Raw genomic sequence first — 16106 nt, 5'->3', positions numbered from 1 at the left:
TTTGTGCCCTGTGTGCTTCATCCTGCCAAAGATAGGGTGAGTGGATGCAGCTCTCCACTAGTTCTGGAGGGGGCTTGGTGCCCTGTGTGCTTCATCGTGCCAAGGATAGGGTGAGTGGATGCCTTCTTCCACTGGTTCTGGAGGGGGCTTTGTGCCCTGTGTGCTTCATCCTGCCAAGAATAGGGTGAGTGGATGCCTTCTTCCACTGGTTCTGGAGTGGGCTTTGTCCCGTGTGCTTCATCCTGCCAAAGATAGGGTGAGTGGATGCCTTCTTCCACTAGTTCTGGAGGGGGCTTTGTGCCCTGTGTGCTTCATCCTGCCAAGGATTGGGTGAGTGGATGCAGCTCTCCACTGGTTCTGGAGGGGGCTTGGTGCCCTGTGTGCTTTATCCTGCCAAGGATAGGGTGAGCGGATGCCTTCTTCCACTGGTTCTGGAGGGGGCTTTGTGCCCTGTGTGCTTCATCCTGCCAAGAATAGGGTGAGTGGATGCCGTCTTCCACTGGTTCTGGAATGGGCTTTGTGCCCTGTGTGCTTCATCCTGCCAAAGATAGGGTGAGTGGATGCCTTCTTCCACTGGTTCTGGAGGGGGCTTTGTGCCCTGTGTGCTTCATCCTGCCAAGGATTGGGTGAGTGGATGCAGCTCTCCACTGGTTCTGGAGGGGGCTTGGTACCCTGTGTGCTTCATCCTGCCAAGGATAGGGTGAGTGGATGCCTTCTTCCACTGGTTCTGGAGGGGGCTTTGTGCCCTGTGTGCTTCATCCTGCCAAGAATAGGGTGAGTAGATGCCTTCTTCCACTGGTTCTGGAGGGGGCTTTGTGCCCTGTGTGCTTCATCCTGCCAAAGATAGGGTGAGTGGATGCCTTCTTCCACTGGTTCAGGAGTGGGCTTTGTCCCCTGTGTGCTTCATCCTGCCAAAGATAGGGTGAGTGGATGCCTTCTTCCACTAGTTCTGGAGGGGGCTTTGTGCCCTGTGTGCTTCATCCTGCCAAGGATTGGGTGAGTGGATGCAGCTCTCCACTGGTTCTGGAGGGGGCTTGGTGCCCTGTGTGCTTTATCCTGCCAAGGATAGGGTGAGTGGATGCCTTCTTCCACTGGTTCTGGAGGGGGCTTTGTGCCCTGTGTGCTTCATCCTGCCAAGAATAGGGTGAGTGGATGCCTTCTTCCACTGGTTCTGGAGTGGGCTTTGTGCCCTGTGTGCTTCATCCTGCCAAAGGTAGGGTGAGTGGATGCCTTCTTCCACTGGTTCTGGAGTGGGCTTTGTGCCCTGTGTGATTCATCCTGCCAAAGATAGGGTGAGCGGATGCAGCTCTCCACTAGTTCTGGAGGGGGCTTGGTGCCCTGTGTGCTTCATCGTGCCAAGGATAGGGTGAGTGGATGCCTTCTTCCACTGGTTCTGGAGGGGGCTTTGTACCCTGTGTGCTTCATCCTGCCAAGAATAGGGTGAGTGGATGCCTTCTTCCACTGGTTCTGGAGTGGGCTTTGTCCCGTGTGCTTCATCCTGCCAAAGATAGGGTGAGTGGATGCCTTCTTCCACTAGTTCTGGAGGGGGCTTTGTGCCCTGTGTGCTTCATCCTGCCAAGGATTGGGTGAGTGGATGCAGCTCTCCACTGGTTCTGGAGGGGGCTTGGTGCCCTGTGTGCTTTATCCTGCCAATGATAGGGTGAGTGGATGACTTCTTCCACTGGTTCTGGAGGGGGCTTTGTGCCCTGTGTGCTTCATCCTGCCAAGAATAGGGTGAGTGGATGCCTTCTTCCACTGGTTCAGGAGTGGGCTTTGTCCCCTGTGTGCTTCATCCTGCCAAAGATAGGGTGAGTGGATGGCTTCTTCCACTAGTTCTGGAGGGGGCTTTGTGCCCTGTGTGCTTCATCCTGCCAAGGATTGGGTGAGTGGATGCAGCTCTCCACTGGTTCTGGAGGGGGCTTGGTGCCCTGTGTGCTTTATCCTGCCAAGGATAGGGTGAGTGGATGCCTTCTTCCACTGGTTCTGGAGGGGGCTTTGTGCCCTGTGTGCTTCATCCTGCCAAGAATAGGGTGAGTGGATGCCTTCTTCCACTGGTTCTGGAGTGGGCTTTGTGCCCTGTGTGCTTCATCCTGCCAAAGATAGGGTGAGTGGATGCCTTCTTCCACTGGTTCTGGAGGGGGCTTTGTGCCCTGTGTGCTTCATCCTGCCAAGGATTGGGTGAGTGGATGCAGCTCTCCACTGGTTCTGGAGGGGGCTTTGTGCCCTGTGTGCTTCATCCTGCCAAGAAAAGAGTGAGTGGATGCCTTCTTCCACTGGTTCTGGATGGGGATTTGTGCCATGTGTGCTTCATCCTGCCAAGAATAGGGTGAGTGGATGCCTTCTTCCACTGGTTCTTGAGTGGGCTTTGTCCCCTGTGTGCTTCATCCTGCCAAAGATAGGGTGAGTGGATGTCTTCTTCCACTGGTTCTGGATGGGGCTTTGTGCCCTGTGTGCTTCATCCTGCCAAGGATTGGGTGAGTGGATGCAGCTCTCCACTGGTTCTGGAGGGGGCTTGGTGCCCTGTGTGCTTCATCCTGCAAGGATAGGGTGAGTGGATGCCTTCTTCCACTGGTTCTGGATGGGGCTTTGTGCCCTGTGTGCTTCATCCTGCCAAGGATAGGGTGAGTGGATGACTTCTTCCACTGGTTCTGTAGGGGGCTTGGTGCCCTGTGTGCTTCATCCTGCCAAGGATTGGGTGAGTGGATGCATCTCTCCGCTGGTTCTGGAGGGGGCTTTGTGCCCTGTGTGCTTCATCCTGCCAATGATAGGGTGAGTGGATGCCTTCTTCCACTGGATCTGGAGGGGGCTTTGTGCCCTGTGTGCTTCATCCTGGCAATGATAGAATGAGTGGATGCCTTCTTCCACTGGTTCTGGAGGGGGCTTTGTGCCCTGTGTGCTTCACCCTGCCAAGGACAGGGTGAGTGGATGCCTTCTTCCACTGGTTCTGGATGGGCTTTGTGCCCTGTGTGCTTCATCCTGCCAAGGATTAGGTGAGTGGATGCATCTCTCCACTGGTTCTGGAGGGGGCTTTGTGCTCAGTGATGCAGTACTTGGGGTGTGCCAGAACACATTCCTTCACCTGGTGTCTGAGGCACGGGATTAGCAGGGTACAGGTAGCATGATAGTTCATGGAGGCAGGACTAGACTCCATCCTGCGGCGGCTAAGGCTGCTAAGTGTTGGTAGTGCTGGTGCTGGTGGGGGTGCTGCCAGTGGTGGTGGTAGGCTCCAGCCCGTCTCCTGCAGCATCGGACGGTCGCCCACTGGGGCTGCTGGTGCTGGCAGTGGTCCTACTGTCAGCGGTGCAGGTGGAGGTGCTTGCGGCGGGGCTGCTGGTGGTGCTGGTCGTGGTGCATGTGCCGGTGCTGCCAGTGGTGGAGGGAGGCTTCAGCCCTTCTCCTGCAGCCTCTGACGGCTGCCCATTGGGGATGCTGCTGCTGACAGTAGTGGTGGCAGCGGCGGTGCAGGTGGCGGTGCTTGCGGCGGGGCTGCTGGCGGTGCTGCATGCGGTGCAGGTGGCAGGGCTGGCGGTTCTGCTGGTGGGCACCAGGGCTTCACCTGCATCCTCCGCCGGCTGAAGTGCCTTGCCTTCGGTTTTCTCCCCCTTCCTCACCTTGGCAGATGCTGTTGTGCCCCTGGCTCTGTCGGCTGGAGGTTTGGAGGAGGCCTTGCTGGGTGGGTCGTGCTCCTTGCCCTTGCTGCATGCTGGCCCCTTCTTCACCTTGGCAGGTGTCAGAATGGTTTGATCCTGTGCAGGGGTTGGTGGTACACTGGCTTTCCTGACGGGTGCCCCATTTGAGCTTCTGGGAGTTGCAGGTTCCACATTGGACGGCGACTTGGTGGCTGAGGTGCTGGGCTGGGTTCTGGACACCCTGGCCCGAGGGGAATGACGGGGTTGGGGGGGAGTGGTAGGGAACTGGTCAAAGTTAGCCAGGAAAAGGTTTTTAGACACAATGGGGCGGGAAGAGGGAGAGGGTTTGTGAATGGAGGAAGAGGGAGTGGTTGTAGGAGGTGTCTGTCTGCTGAGTTTGGGTGAAGGTGCATGTGCTGGATGCTGTTGTGAGGTGGATGGCTGTTGGATGGGTGGGTGCTTGCGTTTGTGTACTTTGGGAGGAGGGGTCACAGACACACTGGGAGAGGACACAGGGGATGTGTGCATGGTATGGGGTGGTGACTGCTCGTGAGGGGTGTGTAGTGATGGGCGTGCTGGTGATGGAGGTAGTGGATGAGGATGTAGTGCATGCAGGTGTGAGTGGAGATGCTTCTGGGATCGAGGTGGACGATGAGGAAGAGGGGGACAAGTGGAGGCAGTGGATGCTGGTGTGTCTGCATGGGTATGGTGCTTGTGTGAGTGCCTGTGGGATGATGTGTGGTGCTTGTGTTTGCCTGAGCCACTTCTGTGTGTTGATTTGGGTGATTGCTGGTCTGAAAATGTGCTTGGGATAGGCTGGGGTTGAGGAGATTGGGACTGGGTAGAGGAAGTTGGAGGGGGGAGGCTAGACACAGAGACAATGGCTGCCATCAGTGCTGAGGCCAGAGCCTGAAATGCTCTCTGTTGGGCTGCCACGCCAGAGTGAATGCCCTCCAGGTATGCATTTGTTTGTTGCAAATGCCCTGCTAGACCCTGGATGGAATTCAGAATGGTTGACTTCCCAACAGTGAGGGATCTCAGGAGGTCAATAGCCTCCTCACTGAGGGCAGCAGGGCTGACTGGGGCAGGGCTTGAGGTGCCTGGGGCGAAGGAGATGCCCACCCTCCTGGGTAAGCGGGCACAGGAAACACGCTGAGGGGCTGCTGGGAGGGCGGTGCTGGTCGGGGGGGTGGCGGCTGTACCTGTTGTTGGGGTGGGCACAGAGGTGTCCACCACCGCCAGGGAGCTTCCATCGGAGGAGGAGTCGCTGACTGTTGTCTTCCCTCCTGTCCCCATCGTGGTGCTCCCCTCGCTCTCTGTCCCACTGGGGCCCTCACCCTCAGTGGATTCGGCCACCAGGCCCATGTGGGATGCAGCTTCCTCCGTCGCCGGGGCCTCTGCTCCTCCGCCAGATGATGCTAATGCACATAAGGACAGGGTGACAAAACAAAAAGGGGGGGGAGACAGAGGATACACTTGGTCAATGCCAGCAACACCATTACCGTTGGCGTACACAACACACAGGGAGCAGCCCTATGCACTAGGCCATGCCCAACCAGTTCCTAATATAGGGGGTGATTCTAACCCTGGCGGTTGGTGTTAAAGCGGCGGCCAACCCGCCAACAGGCTGGCGGTAAAAAATATGGGATTCTGACCCTGGCGGGAACCGCCACCACAGACAGCCACTTTAACACTCCGACCGCCACGGCGGTACAAACAAACAGCGCGGCGGTCACCGCCAACAGCCAGGCGGCAGCCAATGTACCGCCCACACTATCACAACTCACCAATCCGCCACCTTTTCCGGGGCGGGAGTACCGCCGATAAAAACACGCCGGAAACAGACTACGGACGGGAAAACGCTCACCACTACGCACTCCAGGAGGAAGGAGGACAGCATGGAACCCGAATTAAACATCCTACCTGCTCTCGTCTACCTTCTCATCTACCACGAGTACGAAGTCCGGCGCAGACGACAACGGTGAGTACTGCACCTACGACACACGGGAGGGGGAGGACGAAAGGTTACGGGCACACACATATGCGACCCCCCCACCCCCCCAACTATGTACACACCAATGCAGAGCAACAAGTCACAGTGACACCACCCAAACACCCCTGAAAAATGCTAGGACATAATCAAATTTGGAATAAATATTTATGTACCAAAAAGCTCCTGAAAATTATCGTACAACCATGAAAGATATTCACAACAAAACTAATGACATACACATCAGTGTATAACTGAAGTAACAAGTCCTGCACATCCTACGAATTAATCATGTCCGTGGGCCAAAGTTTTGAGAAATAAGGGCAAAGCCCACACAGGAGACCTGAGTCCTTTGGAGAGAACACTGCAGGGGCATCAGATGTAAAAACTAGAGGCACCTCAGGGGGAAGGGAAGGGGGGGCACCACAGCCACATGAGTCCACGACGCCAGATCCACGAGGAGCCACCATGCCCACTGTACCATCCTGGGGAGTGCAAAGCCACAGTCTCTCAATGTCTCTACAGTGGGTGGGCTGCCCACTGTACCATCCTGGGGAGTGCAAAGCCACAGTCTCTCAATGTCTCTACAGTGGGTGGGCTGCCCACTGGACCATCCTGGGGAGTGCAAAGCCACAGTCTCTCAATGTCTCTACAGTGGGTGGGCTGCCCACTGTACCATCCTGGGGAGTGCAAAGCCACAGTCTCTCAATGTCTCTACAGTAGGTGGGCTGCCCACTGGACCATCCTGGGGAGTGCAAAGCCACAGTCCATCAGGTGGATGACAGTCTCCACTGATCAAGGAGGAGGCATGGTGGGCACAGTGAACCATAAACAGTGATTGAGACAGCGGTGCCCAGCGGAGCGGTGCTTGAGAAGAAGGGCCCAGCGTAGAGGTGGAGAGACAGCGGTGCCCAGCGGAGCGGTGCATGACAGGAAGGGCCCAGCGGAGCGGTGCTTGAGATGAAGGGCCCAGCGGAGCGGTGCTTGAGATGAAGGGCCCAGCGGAGCGGTGCTTGAGACGGCGGTGCCCAGCGGAGCGGTGCATGACAGGAAGGGCCCAGCGGAGCGGTGCTTGAGATGAAGGGCCCAGCGGAGCGGTGCTTGAGATGAAGGGCCCAGCGGAGCGGTGCTTGAGACGGCGGTGCCCAGCGGAGCGGTGCATGACAGGAAGGGCCCAGCGGAGCGGTGGTTGAGATGAAGGGCCCAGCGGAGCGGTGCTTGAGATGAAGGGCCCAGCGGAGCGGTGCTTGAGACGGCGGTGCCCAGCGGAGTGGTGCTTGAGATGAAGGGCCCAGCGGAGCGGTGCTTGAGATGAAGGGCCCAGCGGAGCGGTGCTTGAGATGAAGGGCCCAGCGGAGCGGTGCTTGAGAAGAAGGGCCCAGCGGAGAGGTGGAGAGACAGCGGTGCCCAGCGGAGCGGTGCTTGAGATGAAGGGCCCAGCGGAGCGGTGCTTGAGACGGCGGGGCCCTGTTCAGCGGTGCTCTTCTGCACCGCGGGCCCTGTTCAGCGGTGCCTATCTCCACGGCGGGGCCCTGTTCAGCGGTGCTCTTCTCCACGGCGGGCCCTGTTCAGCGGTGCCTATCTCCACGGCGGGGCCCTGTTCAGCGGTGCTCTTCTGCCCCGCGGGCCCTGTTCAGCGGTGCTCTTCTGCACCGCGGGCCCTGTTCAGCGGTGCCTATCTCCACGGCGGGGCCCTGTTCAGCGGTGCCTATCTCCACGGCGGGGCCATGTTCAGCGGTGCTCTTCTGCCCCGCGGGCCCTGTTCAGCGGTGCTCATCCAGCAGGTCAAGGGAGCCAGACCTGGCCTGGACTCCCGGCTCAGTCGCCCTCGGACCGTGACGTTTCTGGACCCTTCGGGGACGGACTCCTGGCCTCCTTAGTGTCCTCCTTCCCAGCTGGGATGTGGCATGTGGGGTCCACCTTCTCCGCGCTCCTGCTGCCCTTCCGCTCCTTTGATGGGGCTCTCGGGCCCTTGCCTCCCCTAGATGGTGTGGGTGGTGAAGTGGCCGCACATTGCTCCTTGGGGGCAGCCCTGTCGGTCCTCGCACGGCGGCCCTTGTTTTTGCGGGTCCTCTTGCCGGGGGGGGGGCTGGACGTGTCCTTGCTGCTGATGGATGTGTCACTGCTGGCAAAGGGTGGGCTCCAGAACCCATGCACAACAGTGACACCCGAAGCTGGGCTGGTGGTGGCTGCGGTGCTCTTGGGACTCTTTGAAGATGGATGGGGGAGCTCATCGGGGGGAAAGAGGTCAAGGTTAGCCAGGAAAAGTTTTTTAGGGCCAAGGTAAAGGGTAGGAGAAGTGGAGATGGAAGTGGAGGTAGAGGAGGTGGTTGTAGGAGAGTCAGGTGTGCTGTCATTGGGTGAAGGTGCTGGTGCTGTAGGCTGTCGTGAGGTGGATGGCTGTTGGGTGGGTGGCTGCCTGCGTTTGTGTGTCTTGGAAGAGGGGGTGACAGACACAGTGGGAGAGGACACAGGGGACGTGTAAATGGCAGTGGGGGTGGTGACTGCACGAGTGTGGACTGTACTGGAGGGTGAGGTGGTGATGGAAGCACTGGCTGATGTTGGGGTGCATGCAGGTGTGAGTGTAGACGTCACAGGGAGGGAGGAGGGAGACGAGGAGGAGGGGGACACAGGGGTGGCAGTGGCTGTTGGCATGTCTGCATCTGGGTGTTGTTTGGGTGAGTGTTTGTGGGATCTGTGGTGTTTGTGTTTGGATGAGCTGCTCTTGGGTGTTGAGGAGTGTGCAGGCTGGTCTGATGGTGTGGATGGGATAGGCTGAGGAACAGGAGACAGAGAAAGGCTGGAGGCAGTAAGAAGAGGGAGGCTGGAAACAGGGACAATGGCTGCCGTCAGTGCTGAGGCCAGAGCAGTGAACGCTCGTTGATGGGCAGCCTGACCCGAATGAATGCCCTCCAGGTACGCATTGCTCTGTTGCACCTCCCTTTGCACACCCTGGATGGCATTCAAAAGGGTCGTCTGCCCAACAATGAGCGTCCTTACCAGGTCAATGAGCTCCGCACTGAGGGCAGCAGGGGCAACAGGGGCAGGGGCTGAGGTGCCTGGGGCGAAGGAGACGCGCGCCTTCCTGGGCGAACCGGCACTGAGCGAAGACTGAGGGGCTGCTGGGAGGGCGGGGCTGGTGCGCTGGGTGGCGGCTGTACCTGTAGAGGCGGGGGCACGAATGTTGCCGCCACCGCTAGGGAGCTCCCATCCGAGGACGTGTCGCTTTCGCTGCTCTCACCAGCGGTCCCCGTCGTGGTGCTCCCCTCGCCCTCCGGATCACTGGTGCCCTCGGTGTCTGTTCCTGGGCCCACTGGGGCCTTGTGTCCTGCAGCTCCCTCGTGCTCCGATGCCAAATCTCCTCCGCCTGATGATGCTAATGCACACATGCACAAGAAGATGAAGAGAAAGGGTGGGGGGAGAAAAAAGAAAACCAGGTTGAGTGCATGCAATGTCAACACCGTTGGCGGAGAGGACAGACACAGGAGCCTAATGCACTAAGCCGCGCATTCGGGGTACACTACTCAGTACTACTGACTAGGACAACAGGCCAAGAGACGTCAAACGCGCACATGGGAGATGCTGGACCTTCAATGGCTGTACTTGTCACCCTACCGAGGTGGGGGCCGGGGGCACAGGGCCATGCCTAAGGGAGAGGACTACACTACAGAAAGCGCCCTGGCCTAATGTCACCCACAGCCCTCCTCCCCCACCCAGACGCCTCCACTGCGCAGAAAGATAGGAGAATGTGCTGATACTCACCCCCTTGTGTCTGCTGTGATGTCTTAAAGCGCCCATCCAATTCTGGGTAAGCCACCGCCAGGATCCGGGACATCAGGGGGGTCATGGTGCGACTGGCACCCCTCCTAGGTTGGGAGGCCATCCCCAGCAGTGTTTCTGCGGTCTTCCTTGTTCCGCGGCGGATGTCCTCCCACCTCTTGCGGCAGTGGGTGCCCCGTCTGTTGTGGACCCCCAAGTTCTGGACTTCCTTGGCGATGGCACGCCAAATCTCGATCTTCTGATGGGCGCTGACCTATTTGACATGTACAGGGTGGAAAGGAGGAAATCATCAATGACCTGCATGTTAGATGTGATTGGCCCCCCCCACCAACTTTGCCATATGGCACATGCTCTCATGTGTCGGGCGTTGCACTCCTCATTCGCCCCCCCACCCCACCAACTTACATCCACCCCAATCCACACCGGCATAGCCCATTCCATGTGCACCCGGTGTACTCACTTGTTGGTCTGGAGGACCGTAGAGTAGCGCATACTGGGGGAGGACCCCATCCACGAGCTTCTCCAACTCTTCAGACGTGAAGGCAGGGGCCCTTTCCCCAGTCGCAGCAGCCATTGTATCTTCCAGACCGAGGTCACAGCAGCACTTGCAGTATAGGTCCTCTCCTGTGGATGATCAGGTCTCGAGTGATTAAGCAGATAGAAAATGGCGGTCACGCCCGCGGCGGTGTGTACCGCGGCGGTGCGTACCGCGACCGCCGGCGCACTTCGTCATTGGCTCCTGAAACCCATAGGCTTCAATGTTAACCAATGCGGCTTTGCGCCGCAGTCTTCGACCGCCTACCGCCACGGTGTGCCCCGCCAGCACATTGACCTCACATCCCATTGTCCCACTTCACAGGTCAGGCAGCCGCCATTTCAAGGGCCTACATGGCTTAATTTTGAATGCGACACACAGGCCTAGGCCTTGCATTGCCACACATACACGCCTTTCAACCCATTGCCATTCTTTAACTGTGCAAGCTGTCTGTACGTACCTGTGGTTTGGCTGACTCTGTGCTCCATGTTGTCCTTCCTAGGCACCGTCCGCTGGGACTTGCGATGAGAAGGAGGAATCCTCACGTGTACCGACCGCTGGTGGACCTGTCGACAATGGAAGAACGCCATATAATACTTCGATACAGACTTGACCGTGCCACTATCCATGAACTGTGTGCCCAGCTGGAGCCAGCCCTGATGTCTCCCATCCGCCAACCCACAGGGATTCCCACTCTGGTGCAGGTTTTGTCAGTCCTCCATTTTTTGGCAAGTAGGTCATTCCAGACCACAGTGGCCATGTCATCTGGTATGTCTCAGCCTATGTTTTCAAAGATTTTGAGTAGAGTGTTGTCTGCCCTGATGAAACTCATGCGGAGCTACATCATTTTCCCAGAGGAGGGTGACTTGCCTACAGTGAAGGGTGATTTCTATGCCCTTGGACATATCCCCAACATCATTGGTGCCATTGATGGGACCCATGTGGCTTTGGTACCCCCAAAAGACGATGAGCAGGTGTACCGAAACAGAAAAAGTTATCATTCGATGAATGTGCAGGTGGTCTGTTTGGCTGACCAGTACATCTCCCATGTAAATGCCAAGTTCCCAGGGTCAGTGCATGACGCGTATGTGATGCGAAATAGCAGCATCCCCTATGTGATGGAGCAGCTATAGAGACAACGTGTGTGGCTAATAGGTGACTCTGGTTACCCCAACCTGCCTTGGCTACTGACCCCAGTAAGGAATCCCCGGACCAGGGCAGAGGAACGGTACAATGAGGCCCATGGGCGAACTAGGAGGATCATCGAAAGGACCTTTGGCCTCCTGAAGGCCAGGTTTAGGTGCCTGCATATGACTGGGGGATCCCTGATGTACTCACCAAAGAAGGTGTGCCACATCATCGTGGCCTGCTGTATGCTTCACAATCTGGCATTGCGACGTCAGGTCCCTTTCCTGCAGGAGGATGGTGCAGATGGTGGTGTTGAAGTAGCTGTGGAGCCTGCGGAGAGTGAAGAGGAGGAAGACTCAGAGGACGACACAGACAACAGGGACAGAGTAATAGCACAGTATTTCCAGTAGCACACAGGTAATGATCACCCATGCCATTTTACATTTCCTGAAAGCCTCCTGCATCTCAACTTTGTCGGTTTCCCCCCAGACCTATGGACATGATGTTTGAATTTCCCTTCCCTTTTCTGTGCTGTATGAGCCACTGCGTGACCTCGGCTTGGTTGGCCCATGGACTAATGCTAAGTTACCTCGGTATGTGTAATTCACAATGTTCACAATACGTAATTGATATGTAATGTGTCATACATTTGTAAATAAGACAGCCTGAGTCCTGATTGATTTCAGTGCAATGTGTGATTTATTATTAGTGCATAGATATTGGTACATGATGGTGAAACAGTGATGGGTGGGGGTGGAGTAATGTCCATGGCGGAGTCCAGTTCTCAGTCTCACAGGTGCATTGTCCATACGCCTGTGGCAGGATGGAGCAGGGGCAGTTCAAGGTTTGACAGGGTGGCAATGTGGGACAGTGGCAGGACTTCAGGGGGTATGTGATGCTGGCGGGGGACTTGACATCCTACTCTGTCGTTTTTTTTTATCTCAGGCTCCTTTTGCGGGGCGGTTGTTGTTCAGCAGGAGGTGGGGTTCTGGGGGGCTGTCGTTGTGGTGGGGCCTCCTGTCCACTAGCGCCGGCGGAGGTGGTAGGCTGTTCCTGTTCCTGGCTAGTGACAGGGGCCCTGTGTGATGCCACATGGTCCCGAAACGTGTCCTCTATGCGGTTCAGGGCCTGGACTATGCTCCCCATAGCGGTTGAGATGTTGCTGAGTTGGTCGCTGAACCCCATGTAGCGTTGCTCCTGCTGTGCCTGGATCTCCTGGAACCTGGCCAGTACCGTCACCATCGTCTCTTGTGAGTGGTGGTAGGCAGCCATGATGGTGGTGAGGGCCTCTTGGAGAGTGGGTTCCCTGGGTCTCTCCTCCCCCCCCTGTCGCACAGCAGCCCTCCGAGTTGCCCTGTTTCCCTGGGCCTCTGTCCCCTGGATGGTGTGCCCACTCCCACTGCCCCCAGGTCCCTGTTGTTGTTGGGTTGGTGGGTTACCCTGGGGGCCCTGTAGTGGTAGACACACCGCTGCTTGACCTGTCCTAGAGACAGAGTCATGGGCCCGCTGGGTGGGAGCTGTGCGGTTGTTCCCAGAGGGGGTTGGGTCTGCAGTGGCCTGTGTCTGGGTGAGGGGAACCGACTGCCCAGAGGTCCCCGATGGTCCGGGCTGGTCGTCAGGTTCCAGGTCGACAGAGCTGCTGTCATCACTAGTGGCCTGTTCCGGGGGTGGGATGGACATTTCTGGTCCCTCCTGACCGGTGTGTTGTCGTTCGGGTCCTGCATGGGGTAAGAGGGTATGGTTATTGTTTCTGTGTGTGCATTAGCTTGCGTTTTATAGGTGCCCTTGTCCCCCAGTGCTGGCATTCCCTTGGGGGAGGTGTTGTGAGGGTGTTTTGTGGGGGGGGGGGTGATGGGTATGTGCAGTGGTCATGCTTAGGTGATGGGTGTCCATAGTTTGGGGGTGGCATGCAGGGGTTGGTGTTGGGTGGGTTGTGCTGGGGAGACATTCTCAGGGAGGATGTGTGCTGGGGGGTTGGGGGTGAGGGTGGGGGTTAGCATGCTGGGGGTGGGGTGAAGTGGTTGGCCTTGTACTTACCAGAGTCCATTCCTCTGTGTACTCCAGCGAGGCCATCAGGATGCAGGATGTTGAGTACCTCCTGCTCCCATGTTGTGAATTCGGGTGGAGTGGGTGGGGGTCCCCCGCCAGTCTTCTGCACTGCGATGTTGTGTCGCGAGACCATCGAGCGCACCTTCCCCCGTAGGTCGTTCCATCGTTTGCGGATGTCCTCTCTATTTCTGGGATGCTGTCCCACCGCGTTGACCCTGTCCACGATCCGCTGCCAGAGCTCCGCCTTCCTCGCTATGGTGGTGTGCTGGACCTGTGAGCCGAAGAGCTGGGGTTCCACTCTTATGATCTCCTCCACCATGACCCGGAGTTCTTGGTCCGAAAAGCGTGGGTGCCTTTGTGGTGCCATGGGGTGGAGTATATGAGGTGTGGGGTGGTGTATGTGATGATGTGTGTGTTGGTGTGTGGTGCTTTGTGCTTCTATGTGGTGTGTGTGATGTTGCGGTGTGCCTCTGTGTGTCTGGCTATCTATTCTCTGATGTGTGTCTCGCTCTCCTTCGTCTCTGGTTTTTGTTGGTAGGGGTTTGTGGGTGATGTGGGTGTGTGTTTTATATGGTATTGGATGTGTGGGAGTGGTGTGTGTATGGGTTTCAGGTGTGTGCCTTTCAAATTGTCCAATGTGGTAGGGGTTTGTAAAGGTGTGTGTATTTTGACCGCGGCGGGGTCTACCGCCAATGGAATACCGCGGTTGAATGACCGCCGCGTCGATTTGCGGGTCATAATGGGATGGGCGTATTTCTGTTGGCGTGGCGTGGAGGTTTGGTCTTCTCCAGTTTACCGCTGGCCGCTGATGTGGCGGACTGCAGTGGAGGGCTGATTTTCGGAGGTTTTGCAGTTGTGGGTCAGAATGTCCGTGGCGGCTGACCGCGGCGGTATTGTGGCGGCCTTCTGACCGGCAGTAAGCCGCTTTTACCGCTGAGGTCAGAATGACCCCCATAGTCTCCAGCCTATGGGGTACAATGCCTAACGCCATCAGCTGCCCCCCAGAAACCCAAAAGACCCTACCCAGTAGTAGATGCCTACTAACACTATTGGGGTAGGTGTGCCTCAGAGCCTGGCCAACAAGGGACCTACAATGCCATCTTCGCCCTAGCCCAGGGGCACCCATAGCCCCCACACCTCCACCCAGGTAACTCTTAACGCACGCACAGCAGGAGTCAGATTTACTACTCACCCCCTTGTGGCTGCTGTGATGCCTTCAAGCGCCCATCCAACTCCGGATAGGCCACCGCCAGGATGTGGAACATCAGGGGGGTCATGGTGCGACGGGCACCCCTTCTTCGTTGGGAGGCCAGCCCCAGCTGGGGCTCTGCTGTCTTCTTTGCCCAGCGGCGCAGGTCCTCCCACCTCTTGCGGCAGTGGGTGCTCCGTCTGTCAAAGACCCCCAGGGTCCGCACCTCCTTGGCAATGGCACGCCAAATACCCTTTTTCTGGTGGGCGCTGACCTGCAGGGAAAAGACAGCAGAAAAGAGAATTAGTCACCCGTCCGGACCGTCACACTCATGGCCCACCATATCCCTCCCATCCCCTTACGCACATACATTGACCACCTTACATGCAGCACTCTCGCCAGGACGCCTCTGGCCCCCACTACATGTGGCTTCCACACACAGCACTCCAGACATTCATGGCCCACACATCATGCTCACAGTGTACTCATCTGTTTGTCTGGAGGACCGTAGAGTAACATGTACTGGGGTAGGACCCCATCCACCAGTTTCTCCAACTCCTCCGCAGTGACGGCAGGGGCCTTTTCCCAGACACTTGAGCCATTGTCGCTTTCAGACACAGGTCACAGTAGCACTTGCAGTGTAGGTGCTCTCCTGTTGATGGCCAGGTAGCAAGTTAGTGGATAGATAGAAAATGGCGATGATGTCCGCAGCGGTGCACACCGTCACCGCCGGCATACATCGCCATTGGCTCCTGCAGCCCATAGGGCCCAATGTTAACCAATGCAAAGTTGCGCGGTGGTCATCGACCGCCTACCACGAAGGCGCACAACACCAGCGCAATTACCTCATTTCCACTTGTCACTCCTCAGAGGTCAAACGTCCGCCATTTCAGGGGGCCACAGGGCCTGGCACATAACTGCATCACAGCAGACATTGGCGCAGCAACTGATTTTCGGATTCACATTTTGTTTCTGTATAGTAAATAAATTAGCATTAGTGCAATAGATGTGGGAATGTGACCCCCTGCTCACCGTTCTCTTCCATAGGTTCCAACCGCTGAGGCTGAATATGAGATGGCGGCATCCTCCGGTGTACAGACCTCTGGTGGACCTTGCAACATTGGAGGACAGACATATTATCATTACCTACAGAGTTGATCATGCCACAATCCAGGATCTGTGTGCCCAATTGGAGCCAGACCTGATCTCAGCTATCCGGCAGCCCACTGGTATCCTCCCTCTAGTGCAAGTCCTGTCAGTGCTCCATTTCCTGGCAAGTGGTTCCTTCCAAACAACAGTGGCCATGGCATCAAAGATGTCTCAGCCAATGTTCTCTAACGTGTTGACAAGAGTGTTGTCAGCCCTGCTGAAACACATGCGCAGCTACATCGTGTTCCTCCAGGTGGAGGATTTGGCTACAGTGAAAGCTGACTTTTATGCCCTGGGACATATCCCCAACATCATAGGTGCCATTGATGCTACACATGTGGCATTTGTTCCCCCTGGAGAAATGAACAAGTGTTCAGGAATAGAAAAAGCTATCACTCTATGAATGTGTAGACGGTGTGTTTGGCGGACCAGTACATTTCCCATGTGAATACCAAATACCCTGGCTCTGTGCATGACGCCTTTGTCTTGAGGAATAGCAGCATCCCATATGTGATGGCTCAACTCCAGAGGCACCGGGTGTGGCTAATAGGTGAGCCCAAGCTCCCCACCCAGTATATATTGGTGTATGGGTATAGGGTTGTCCCTAAGGGTGAGTGTGCGTCTAACAGGTATCCCTCGATATTTGCAGGTGACTCA

The sequence above is a fragment of the Pleurodeles waltl genome, chromosome 8, assembly GCF_031143425.1.
Source record: "Pleurodeles waltl isolate 20211129_DDA chromosome 8, aPleWal1.hap1.20221129, whole genome shotgun sequence".
In the NCBI taxonomy this organism is placed as follows: domain Eukaryota; kingdom Metazoa; phylum Chordata; class Amphibia; order Caudata; family Salamandridae; genus Pleurodeles; species Pleurodeles waltl.
This window is presented reverse-complemented; position numbering follows the sequence as displayed.